This window comes from Halichoerus grypus, chromosome 15 (assembly GCF_964656455.1).
Source record: "Halichoerus grypus chromosome 15, mHalGry1.hap1.1, whole genome shotgun sequence".
Lineage (NCBI taxonomy): Eukaryota > Metazoa > Chordata > Mammalia > Carnivora > Phocidae > Halichoerus > Halichoerus grypus.
Window position 1 is genome coordinate 59096487 of NC_135726.1, and position 13124 is coordinate 59109610.

General features: G+C 47.2%; 1 long non-coding RNA gene across 2 annotated transcripts in view; it reads left to right on the forward strand.

Moving 5' to 3' along the window:
* Positions 1 to 3079: 3079 nt before the first annotated feature.
* The window catches only part of LOC118535556 (uncharacterized), a 156409-nt gene continuing 146364 nt past the window's right edge, over positions 3080 to 13124 (forward strand). For both annotated transcript variants that reach the window (XR_013444127.1, XR_013444128.1), the window contains exons 1-4: positions 3080 to 3214; positions 3501 to 3599; positions 4967 to 5051; positions 7846 to 7945. This is a non-coding gene — a long non-coding RNA (uncharacterized LOC118535556). The remainder of the gene's footprint in view (positions 3215 to 3500; positions 3600 to 4966; positions 5052 to 7845; positions 7946 to 13124) is intronic.

Consider the following 13124-nt stretch of genomic DNA (forward strand, 5'->3'; position numbering starts at 1 on the left):
CATGTTGAATTAAAAAGTGGTTAAATGGCTGAAAAAATAATCAAATTAATAGTATTTCTTGACACACAAAAATTACATTAAATTCAAATTTCAATGTCTGTAAATAAAGTCTTATTGGACACAGCCACACCCACGTTTACATACTATCTATGGCTGCTTTCATACTACAGTGGCTGAGTTGAGTAATTTCAACAAACATCACATACCCCACAAAGCCTAAAATATTTACTATTTGGCCCTTTACAGAAACGGTTTACTGACCCCCGTTCTCTAGTATTAAATTTAAAACTCTTGGCAAAATGGAAGGGGAGAATATAAAAAGTACCTCCCAAAAGTAAGAAAAAGCATGACTTTGAAGGGTGACTGGAGTAGGAATGGAAGCTTCCTTCCAACTTTCAAGGAACAAGCAATTTCTCTGTTCCATGATGTGTTCCAAGGCCTAGAAAACAGTGGAGGGCTTCCCAGCTCCTTTTAATTAACTAGTTCACAGAGGTTTACAATCCCTAAGCTGTTTTAAGTGGAAAGAATTCTGCATAATGAAAACAACAACAGCTGATAGTTATGGAACTTTATGCTGCCAGGTGCTGTGTTAAGTCAAAGACTTCCATTTAACCCTCCTGACAGCAAGAGAAGGTAGGGTGCTATTGTTGTCCACTTCCGAGCATGGAACTGGAGCCTCAGGAGGTCAAGCACGTTGCTCAAGTCACCCAAGTGGGTAAGAGCTCAGGCCTCTAACCCTTGTTTCTGCCTTCAGAGACTACACTCTTAACACCAAACCGTTTAATTTTAACCTAATAAATCTACAAATATTAAGGAAGTGCACAATTTCCTGAGAAAGCATAAAGTACCCAAACTATCAAAATAATACTGGTGGTTGGGGGGAGATGGTTATAAACTTCCTACCAACTCCCAGGGAGAAAATAATTATGAGCCACAAAACGGTCTCAGTCACAAAAAAGAAGTTTCTCAATGAACTTCATGCCCTAGCTCAAGGGTTGCAGTAGCATCCATTTCTTGACCCATCACCCCGCTGTCCCAAAAAAGAATCCCTAAAAGTTAGTAACAGCTAGCATTTTTACCTGGAGTCTGCACCAACGCACTAAGACTTTCCACGCGATAACTCCCACCTAGGAACAATGACCTCCTGCAGACAGAGACCCAGGAAGGTGAGGGGTCGTCCAGTCTCACCAGTAGCGAGTGAGAGCACCTGGAGCCAAAGCCAAGCCAGGCGGTAAACAAGGTCAGCATCTTTAATAACTCCCCATGATTCTATGGTAATAAAGCTGAAAAAAAAATCCTAATTAAATATGCTTGACCCAGGGAAAACAGAAATTGGCAAGACTGAGCCAAACTCACAGCGCGGGCCGGTGCGGCAGCATCCCCACCACGCCCGACAAGTCTCGGCAATTCCCCTCAACTCCCGCAGAGGCTTCTGAACCGGAGCCACCTTCCTCGAAGGGAGGCGGGCCCCGCGCCGGGGAAGCGCTGCGGCACGAGGCCCCAAGAGCGGTACCTGAGGAGGGGAAGCCGGCCGCGGAGACCACACACTTACAGCGGCTGAGTTTTCGAGGATGGGCGCGCCCATCTTAGGGAAGCGGCTCAACACTCCGACGGTCCTCGTCCGAGACGCCCCGGGCCCAGGCGTGCTCTCCTTCGGGTCCGCGGCGGCCCCGCACATGCCGGGCTCCGAGAGCGCGCACCGCTGCTGACCGCGGGAACCCAGGCTGTGACGCCGGCGGGGGACGCCTGGGGAGTCGCCGCGAGGGAGCGGAAGCCCTCATCCCCACGAGGCCTCGCGGGCCCGCCAGCGACCGCCCAACATGGCGCGGCCCCCAGCCCGGCGGTCCGCACATGCGCCGGCCCGGCCTTCCGGTTGAGCCCCAGTCAGGCCCGCAGAATGCTCGGAGAGCAGTCGGTAGAGCCACGGCGTCGGCGTGCCACGATCTCACAGCCGCAGCTCTCTAGGCCGTCCCCTGCTCCCGGTGGAGGACCGGGTGGGGCCCGAGAACAAGCACTTCCCGCGGGGAGCGTGGGTGCTGAGTGCGCACGCGCGCCCTGGGGCCCCTGCGCAAGGGCGCCTGGGAAAGCCGCGGTGGAGCCCGGCCCTGCGGTCGAGGGGCTCGCGGGTGGGACCGAGGGACGGCCCTTCCGTGTACCCGGGCGCCCAGGGTAGGGCTTGGGCTCTCTGGGGAGCCAGGCAGCGTGTTAGTTAGCCCGGGAGTAAATTCCGGCTTTAGAATTCCATCGGGTCACATTTCCCCTGGGTCGGATGTATTCTGGGGGGAGAGAACTGATTGCGTCCGCCCTAGAACGACGGCCCCGCGGGGGCAGGCACGTGTCAGGGGCGAGGGTCCACGCTGCCTGGCGCGGAGGGCATGCTCCGCGCTGCTCTCCAAAGGGCTGCATGGCGTCGCTGGAAAGGAAGGGCGTGCGGTGTTCCGACTCAGAGTCGCTGGTAAGGGAACCATCCGAGTAGCCCGGTGTGAGAAGGAGGGTTGGCCGGTTTAGCAAATGCAAGTACCGGCCAACCCAGTTACATCTGAATTTCCGGTAAATGACCATCTTTTTAGCATTAGATAGGTCCCATTTGGGCACCCAGGGTTTCCTCTATTTTATCTGGAGCCCTAGTGACGAAGCAGCATGGTAATGTGGGGAGGGAAGATGACTGCGTTCCTCTTAGAAGAAGAAAAAAATGGTATCTGGAATTTATAGATAATGACTGAGCAGATCTGAAGACCGTCCTGGAGAAGCTTTGATTTATAAAGTGCTTGGCCCTCTGCTAAGGGTGGTATTTACGTTCTCTTAACTGAAACCTCCGATGCAGTGGGATGATCATTCTTACTTTACAAGCGAGGAAAGAGGCTCAGAGATGGGAAGTCCCTCGTCCAAGTTCCCACATTTTTATTCAGTCATCCCAAGAATATTTATTGAGAACTGACTGTGTACTGATTCTGCGTTTTGATTCCACACACAGTCAGCCTCCTGAGCTGGAAAATTCCAGTCCGTGCCCACTCCTCAATCTCCCTCCCTTTCCCCACTCCAGCTGCAGTTTCCATGGTAACAGACTGAGCCTGCCTCTCTAGCTAGCAAGAGCTAAGAGCTCTTGAAGGAGAACAAGCCAGAACCACTGACGTCAACCTAGCCTGGCTGGGGGATGGGGAGGACTGCCTGAAGCCCTAAAGCCTCCTCCATCGGTGGTTTATGCAAGACTTCTGTGTGTGTTAAAATCTGTTGTTGAGTGGGGGTCTCCGCGGAAGAACAAAATGTCGACTGTGTGAACCTCTGCAGAGTCCACAAAGTCATAGCTTTTCAGTTCAGAAGCTGCTGCAAGCAGCAGTGACATCAACATCATGCATATTTACCGTTTATTAATTCATTTAGTCTGTCATTCAGCGAATAGTATTTGGATGGGCGGTGGCATTCTGTGTGTCAGACACTTCTAGATTCTAAAGATATAATTGCTGTTCAGACATTCATGGTTCTACCTTTCTGTTCTTTAGAGTCCAGCAGGAGAAACGTGTACTTATTCGTTCATTCTTCAGTATATTCTGAGAGACCATGATGTGTGAGACGTATACTGGAATCTAGAGGATACAGAGGTGAGTTTTGAAAACAAAACACTTTGCTGCATGGAAATGCTTTTAGTGGGATCGAGGTCAGATGTTAAACAAGATAATCACAAACACAGCAAATATTAGTATACTGAGTACCAACTTTGGTGTCAGGCACTGTTTTAGGCAAAGGAACTCCAGCAGTGAACAAGATAGACTTGGTATCTATTCTTATGGAGCTTACATTCTGGCAGAAAAAGAGAAAAATATGTAAATGATTCAGTGTTCTTTCTTACAAGAAATAGTATATTCAACTTACATTGACTTAAAAAAAGAGAATTTATTGGCCAATTTAATTGAAAATGCCAGAGGCATAGTTGGTCTATTTAATATTTATGAGCATAATTTATATTATGGCAGACATCTATAGTTTTTCTGCCCAATACTCTTTCCCCCTAATTCTTGCCACAGCCCTCTTTTGTATGGGGAACTGATTCGCATCTGACCCGGGCTTGGTCAGTCACTCTGTCTGTTGCCGTGCCCATGGTGATTGGTTCAGGGATGAGCACATGACTCCAGATGAGCCACTCAGAGAATTACCTGGAACTTTTCCCTGGGGGCTATGAGGAATGACATTCTCTTTGCTGGGTGCTCAACTGGTTGGAAGTGTGCCTGAGCTAGGACCATCTTGTCTGCCTACCAGGGAATAAAGCAAGAGAGTTAGAGTCCCCTAGTCTCTCTCCTGCTGCTTAGATTAGATAATGTACGTAATGGGCTTAGCACAAAGTAAGCTCTCAGTAAACATTAACCAGTGTTGTTAGTGATTTACAAAGGGAGCCGTGGGAAGAAATTCTTTGTAGGACTGGAAGACTTGTGGGTTTGTTGACCACTTCAAAGTCCATGTAAATCAGGAGGTTTCTTGGAGGTCATGGAATGAAAACAAATGGAGGTACACAGTGTAGAAGAATGTGTCCTCCAGGCCATGGTGAAGTTTGATGAGCTATCCTGGATTCACTTCAGAACCCAATTCCCTGGATTCAGAACGCTTGGACCGACCCATTCAAACGTTCACTGACACGGTCCTAATACATCCGGGCTGCTATAACGGAACTGTCATAAATTGGATGGCTTATAAACAACAGATATTTCTTTCTCACAGTTCTGGAGGCCAGGAAGTCCAAGATCATGGTGGTGGCAAATTTGGTGTCTGGCCCCAACGCAGGGCGGGGGGGTGCAGTTTGACCCCCAGTACCAAGTGTACCACCTTCTTTGCTGGTTTACCTGCTTCCACTTTTCCTTCCTTCCATTCATTCCCCAACCTAGGCCAGGGTGACCTTCCTAAAATGCAGATAGGACCAGAGGCCTGCTGTAAATTTTGGGGCTCATCTGGGCCTGGTTTTTTTCCTGTATTTCAGGAAAAAGGCAGAGCCACCTCAGTCCCCCTCTGCCTTCTTTCTGGATGGTGAACATGGAAGCCTTGAGAAGGATGGAGCTGGGAGGGTGAGTCAGGATGTTTTAGTCAATGCTTGTTCTTATCTGTCTCCTTTCTCCTCCCCTAGCTTTTCTTTCTCAAGGACCCAGTTTTTCTTGGAGAGGGGAGAACAAGGGAAGAGGGGAGGAGATGTATTCCCAACACTATCTGACTGAGTCGGCCTTTTTCTCTTTCAGGTAGGGCTAGTGTAGAGGGTGTAATGGTGGCCCCCAGAAAGATACATCCTCATCCAAATCCACAGAACCTGTGAATGGTATCTTATTTGGAAAAAGGGTATTTGCTGATGTGATTAAGAGTTTTGACATGAGATCATCATGGATTACTTGAGTGGACCCTAAATCCAATGACAAGTGTCCTTTTAAGAGTGAGGCAGAGAGATTAGGTAGGAGAGGAGGTGGAGGCCGGTGCATTCAGTGGGCAATTTGACGGGGGCAGGACTCTCACCCACCCCTGATTCAGACCTTCGGAAATCGCTCATCCCCCCATGTTGGGATGCGGTGGGGAAATACTTGGATTGCGTCCCTGCCCTGACCAGGGCATGTTGCTTCACTCTGGGTCAGATGGGAGGACGAACCTAGCAGCTAGTGGGCTCTGCACACACCCCTGAATCAATTGCCTGGGAGGGTCAGCACTCACCACGCAGCTGTTCTTCTACAAGGAAGCATGCATTAATTAGCAAAGGAAAAACACCAGGACAGGTCATGAGGGGGACCTTGGAAAGAAGAACGAGGCGTTACATATTCGGGCCTTCGATGCACACTTTTTCCTGTGTTTTGAGCAATTTTCATTTTGCACTGGGCCCTGCAAACTACATAGCCAGGCCTGCTTTCAGGAGTTAACCTCTCTCCTCCCAGAGGGTGGACACAATTGGCTCTGCCTCCTTCTAGAACTCCTCTGCCCAGAAATGTCCACTTAAACATGATCCCGGTCTTGCAGAGGACTTGCCACGCGCCTGCACTGAAGCACAGCTCTTCTCAGAGGCCAGGGCAGAAACTTGGCTGCTGTCCTTGGTCAGTCTCCTCTGCCCACCTGGTGTATCCCATCAGTCACCAGCCCTGCCAACTCCGCCTCCTGAAATAGCTCTCTCCTCAGGCCTGATCTCGTTTCCGACACGGTGAAGGCCACTACTACCATGGCTTGCTTCCTACAATCGAGTACGAACTCGCTTGCATTTTTACCCCCTTCGAATCCATTCTCCATGCCTTTTAAAAATGGAAATCAGACTGTCATACCTCTACCTAAAATCCTTCAAAAGATTCCTGCAGTTCTTTCACTGAAGACCTAAGCCCCCACCAAAGCTCGCGTAGAGCGGAGACTTCCAAGTTCCGTTTGGAAGGTCCAAGGAGTGGCAGTTGGCTTAGAAAACAGAATGTGTCTGGAAGCTATGTTTGTACCACCTTATGAACAACTACATCGTATTACTATCCAAAAAACAATGTTCATCAATATGTACTTGCATTGTGTGTGTGTGTGTGTGTGTGTGTGTGTGTGTGTGTGTGTACCTTGGTAGAGATACAGGGAGGTGGCAAAAGTGACAGTAAAAATATTCCCACTCTCTTATGGTTTCATTCAGGATGTATTTTGGAGTTTTGGAATTTAGTTCAATGGACAATAATCAGGCCGTTTCTCTGTACTGGTCATTGTAAAAGGGATTCAGGACACTAAACTGTTTTATTAGGACATGAAGGGGAATAGACTATCAGCCCCTGAAAATGGGACTCACACGGATGAAAACAAGGATCCAGGGATAACCAGTGGGAAAGACTATTACCAGGGACATCTTTTTCTGGTTTGGAAATGTGGCTGGAATGTTGGACATGTGCCCTTTCTCAGAAGGACTTCCGTCCCCTGTCCTCCCCACCCACACATCCCATAGACGGCGCTGCATGCATCGCTTGGTCCCTGCCTGGCATTTGGCTCAGGGGTCGAAGGAACAGTCCGAGCCGCGGCGTTGGCGGGAGGCCCCTGTGGACACTAAACCTGTGTGAACTTTCTGAAGCTCACTTTCCTCAGGGAGGACAAGCTTCAGCCAGAATGTTCCCTCTCACCTGCCTCCAAAGTTCTATACCTGTGCAGAGGTCGATCATCTCTCACCATCTCACAACCTCTCACCTGGGCCCTTCTGTACCTGGTCCGTCTCCGTGTCTGCGTTGCCACCATGTCTCTCCAGGCAACTGTCTCCTAAATGTGCTTCCGTGGCCCTTTCGATAAATTCCAAGTCCCTCAACCTGGATCGTGTGAACACCTCAGACCGGGCTCTCTGTCCCAGACTTCGCCGTCACACTTGTCTCCTAGCTCCCACGCCTCAGCTGTGATGACTTCTCTCCCTGTTCTCCGTGGAGCCCACGTCCTCCCTCAGGATTTGTCTGTGCTCATTTCCCACGCTTCGTGCCTCGCCTTCTATTTTGTATTAACTGTGTTTCTAGCTTCTGTAAACGTGTTGCTTTGATATCTGCTCTACAGGCCGATAGGGACACACCTTTTCTGGACAACCCAACAATATGCCGGTGTCACCTTGCTTGGCCTCCTGCCTCCCTCACAGCACCCCCACCACCCCCAGGAGAAGTCCTCTTTCTGGGGGTGTGCTTTTCAAATGCAAATTCATCAATTCAGAGTCTGCACATTCCTCACCACACCCTTACCAGCCTTTCACACTCCGGACCACCATCCCTCTGCTCTACTCACCCCAGAGCCAGGTACTAGAGGACTAGGGACATCCCCTATGCCCCAGGACCCACTGAAATTATTAAAACTAGCCAATCCTACCCTGGCTTACTCTACCTCATCTGTTCCTTCTCTCAGAAACCACAGTAAAGGATCTTACCCACGTTTTCCCCCTACTCTCTGCCTCCTGACTGGCCCGTGTAGACCTGCATAGCATGGTGGACCCTTCTTGGGAATTGTGAACAATGTCGTTAATGACAGTCATCTTCTGATCTGTTGGCCTTGCTATACCTTAAATTTTTTATTAATATGCTATATTTTAGAGCACATTCTGATCAGTTCCTTTTAAATAGGTTTACATTCACCCCACACCCCCTGAAATTGCTCTGCTCAAAACTTACTATGTTGTTAGATGCAACGGTCATGTCTCTGTCCTCATGTTATATGGCCATCAACACAACTGACCTCTTTGTCCTTCTTAAAAACACTTTCTTCTAGCGCCTTCTTTGAACCTCTGTTCTCTTGGCTTCCTGGCCCCACCTCATTCCAGCTTTTATCAAAGCTGAAGATGTGCACATCCTTTGACTTTTGCTTTTATCAAAGCTGAAGATGTGCACATCCTTTGACCAGGCCATTCTCCCATTCTCATTCAAGGAGCCTGGATGATGACTCCCAGGAAGGCACACTGAGCAAGGAATGGTAATAGTTTCCAACATTTATTGAGTGCTTAATCGATACCAGTCATGTTCTTAGGCCCCGGGATACATATAGATGAGCAATTCAGGTCATGTTCCTCTTTTCACGGGGCTGACAGTCTTGAGGGGCCAGAGTCCCAAACAAGTTGAGAATAAGGAAGTTCCCACAAGCTTGGGAAAAGACGCACTGGTCTCCAGCCAGGGGAACAAACAGCCATCGGAATCAGTTTTAAACCCATTCAACCGATCAGTGACAACTCGCCTCAGAGAATGCACTTTTTGCAAGCCAAACAATCAGTGTCAGCACTTTCCTTTGGAAAGTCAGCCACTGAAAGAGCCCATCAAGGATGGACTCACTCCGATAAACACGCCTCTAAGTGCCAACCAATCAACAGGGGTCTCACTTGAGAGGCCGCAGTCCTACCGATGATGTCAACCTGTTTGTGTCCCGGAAGGCCTGCCAACCCCTGAACTCCAGATTCTGTATAAAATCAGTCCATCCTGCGCAGAGATGACCCAACTAGTATCGCTCTCCCTTCCTGTGGTAAAAAATCAGTTCAGCAATGTCCGTTGATTTCAGATATTGAGTTGTATTAGTCTGCTAGGGCTGCCATAACACGGCACCACTACAATAGAAATTTATTTTTGCGCAATTCCGCAGACCACAAGTCCAAGATCAAGGTGTCTTCCGGGTTGGTTTCTCTTGAGTCCTCCTCTCTTTTTGGCTAGTAGACAGTTGTCTTCCCCCTTTGTCTTCACATGGGTTTTCCTCTGTCCCCATACATATGCAAATGTCCTCTTCTTTTTTTTTTTTTTAAAGATTTTATTTATTTGACAGAGACACAGCGAGAGAGGCAACACAAGCAGGAGGAGTGGGAGAAGGAGAAGCAGGCTTCCCACGGAGCAGGGAGCCTGATGTGGGGCTCGATCCCAGGACCCTGGGATCGTGACCTGAGCTGAAGGCAGACACTTAATGACTGAGCCACCCAGGTGCCCCAGCAAATGTCCTCTTCTTATAAGGATGCCAGGCGGATTGGATTAGGACCTACTCTAATGACCTCATTTTACCTTAACTATCTCTTGAAAGGTCCTATCTCCAAATACAGTTTCATTCTGAGGTACCAGGGTTAGGACTTCAGCATATGAATTTGGGGGGTGGGGCGGTGTGTATAATTCAGCCCATCACAGAATAGTAGTCTCATTGTGTTTTGACAAAGTAAATGCAGAGCTCCATATATAATTACAGGTTGTTCCTACATTTCTAAGCTTTCCATACTTTCCTGGGAATGTGTCTCCTTCCTCCAGTAGGAGCAACAACGTCCTTATTATCCCTGGTTTTTGGTCACATGCCACGAGTTCTCCATATGAGCAAAATTCGCATAAATTCTCTATATTCTGGATTGCCCATTTATTGCTTGCCTGCCCCTCCTACCAGGGACAATATCAACTTGGGGAATTTAGTGTTCCTTGAGCAGAGGTAGAGTGGAGAATAGTGAAGCTGGGGATGAATCATGCTCTAGCTTTCGCCTCCGGGTGTTTATTAGCCCCAGAGAGTTAGTGTCATTTCTCCCTAGGTGTCCTATCCTCCCACTTGGAAGGTAAACACCTATATGGTGAATTGGGCAGAGCCAGGACCAGTGCACTCCACTTCTCATGGCCTCAGGGTCTAGGCTGGGGTGACGTAAGTGTCCCAGAGTTTAAGGAGGCACCAAAAAACTCAGTGCTAAAGATAAATAATATTTGAATGCAATGTTTTAAAGAATCAAAATGAATGCGAAACAATCCATGATGAATAGTACCAACATTTTAAACGAAGCCAGTCAGTATTGCTGATTTTTCCTTTACCCTCAAGCTCTGACATGATGTGGCATGGCACCGTTACTCATCTGTCTTTAGAATTCTTAAAAAATTTAAATTAGATTTTAAAATCACAAATCAAAAATTTTAATTAAACATTAAAATCTAAAATTTAAATGAGATTAAAAATTTTAAACCCAAAATTTTAGTGAAATTAAGATTTTAAAAATCTAAAATCTAAAAGTTTGATATTTTGGGCACCTGGGTGGCTCAGGTCATGATCTCAGGGTCCTGAGATCAAGCCCCGCGCTGGGCTCTCTGTTAAGGGGGGAGTCTGCTTCTCCCTCTCCTTCTGCCCCTCTCCCCCCACCCTCACTCATGCACTCGCTCGCACGCTCTCTCTCTCAAATAAATAAAATCTTAAAAAAATAAAAAATAAATAAAATTTGGATATTTTGTTCACCATGGATTCTTTTGCATTCATTTTGATTTTTAAAAAAACAATCCGCTAAAACGTTCTTTATCTCGATTCCTGAGCTTTTGGCATGCCCTTAAATTTTGCATATGAGGGGAATGCTTCACTCACCTCACCCTGATCCTGGCTTTGCTCATCCTTTCCCATGGCCTCCTTCTTCTCCAGCCCAGACCTCTGACGAGAGTTCTAGAAGCTGACTTCTGGGCCTTCTTGCTTAGAAGGCGTTGAGCACCTAAAGTGCAGCAAAGCTTAGAAGAAGTCCAACCAGGTGTTTTTTGGACAGGACCTTCTTCTTATAGCAATCTCCAACTCAGCAAATGGGCTACCATCCACCCAGTTTCCAAGCCACAGAACCTGGAAACATCCCTGACTATCTCTCACACCTCCCACTTATGGGCTGTACCTTCAAATACACCTTCTTCCATCTGACCTCCTCCCCTCTACTTCTCTCTCAGCCTTCCCGTTTTCTTCATCCCCAGCACTGCTCATCCCTTGTCAACTCTTTTTTCTTTAATACTTTTTTTTTTCCAGTTTTGTTGAGGTATCTTAAAAATCCTAAGACTCCACCAAAAAAACTGTGAGATCAATGAAGTCAGTAAAGTTGCAGGATACAGAATCTACATATAAAAATCAGTGTCATTTCTGTACACTAATGAGGAATTATCTGAAAAAGGAAGAAAACAATCCCATTTATGATAGCATTAAAACCAATAAAATACTTAGGAATACATTTAACCAGGGAGGTGAAACATCTCCATGCTGAAAACTATAAGACACTAATGAAGGAAATTGTAGACACAAATAAATGGGAATAATCCTGTGTCCATGGATCCAAAGAATTAATATCGTAAAAATGTCCATATGACCCAGAGCAATCTACAGCTTCAATGCAATCCTTTTGTCAACTCTTACCTCCTTGACAAGGCTTATCCTGCCCTCCCTATTTAAAAATGCAACACCTTTTTTCCTTCCACTGACAAAGACCCCTTCCTTGACCTAACTCTACTCAGACTTTCTGATAAGGCCCCCCCAACCTCAGGCTCTGTCCTTGGCCTGAGTCAGTTTGGCAAAAATTCCCTGCCCTTTGTCTGATCACTTTCAGCCTCTTGTCACCCTGGTCTGCCTTCTGCAAGAATCACCTCTCTCTCTGCCCCTCTCCCTGCTTACACTCTAAATTAATTAATTAATTAATTAAATATTTTTTGAAATAAAAAAATAGTTAACCTACCTCAATAATTTTTAACCAACTGACATCCACCCGACTCCTTGGCTATAAATTTCTGCTTTTCCTTATTTTATTCAGAGGTGATCCTGATCTCTCTACCCTACTGCAAAACCCCATTGTAGTAGCTCTCTTGAATAAAATCTTCTCTACCATCTTGGACAAGAGTCCTGAAGGGATGAATGGAGGTGTTAGCTATGGTGGTAATCATTTTGCAACATGTGAGTGTGTCAAATCAACACATTGTACACGTTACACTTACACAATGTTTTATGTCTCTTACATCTCAATAAAGCTGGAAAAAAGTGTCACAAGTAAGTTTTTCTTTAACACTGCCTAGCATTCTCTACCCTCTTTAAGGTGATTACATATCACTTGCTAGAACACTGTATAATTTCCTTAATGATTCTGTTTATCTTTTCTGGCTGTCCTCTCCTATTAGAACAGTGATTTTCAGCTTGAGGCAATGTTACGCCCACAGAACATTTGACAATGTCTGGAGATGTTTTTAGTTGTCATAACTGAGGAGGAGGGGTGTTATTGGCATCTAGTAGGCAGAGACTAGGGATGCTGCTAAACTGCCTACAAAACACAGAGCAGACCCCTACAACAAAAATTATCCAGCCCAGAGTGTCAATCCTGCCCGGTTGAGAAAACCTGCACTAGAACTGAATTCCATGAGGGCAGAAATTTTGGTGTGTTTTGTTCACAAGTTAGAACAGTGCAAGGAGAACCTTCTCCATTTGTGAATTGCCTCCCTGATGGCCTCCCTGCCTCCATATTGCCTCCTTCCAACCCACTCTTCAACAGCAGCTAGGATGTCCTGGTGCAGACTGGAACAGGGGCATGCCAGAAGTCCCCACGTAATTCAAGCCCAGGTGGCTTGGCAGCAGGAACTTGGCCCCTTTTGTGACCCAGAGAATGGAGTGGCAGCCCTGGCTCACACTTCCAGGAGAGAGTGGTTCTTGCCCATTTCCAATTCCATTTCCCCAAAGGGGCCTCCTGGAGGCCCCAGTCCTTCCTCAGGAAAGGAGTTTAGGGGAAGTAGAGGAGTGGAAATGGCCTCGCGCCACTCCCGAACCCACCCTGGCTGTTCTGGTCTTCCTTCCCTGTGAGAAATTAATTTTTTGTTCTCAGGGAGTAAAATCTTGGCTGGGTCATTAGCCTGCACATCTCTTGGGAAGGGAAATGCCTATCATAGTTGTAAGGCAGAAGCGTAGATGTCAAT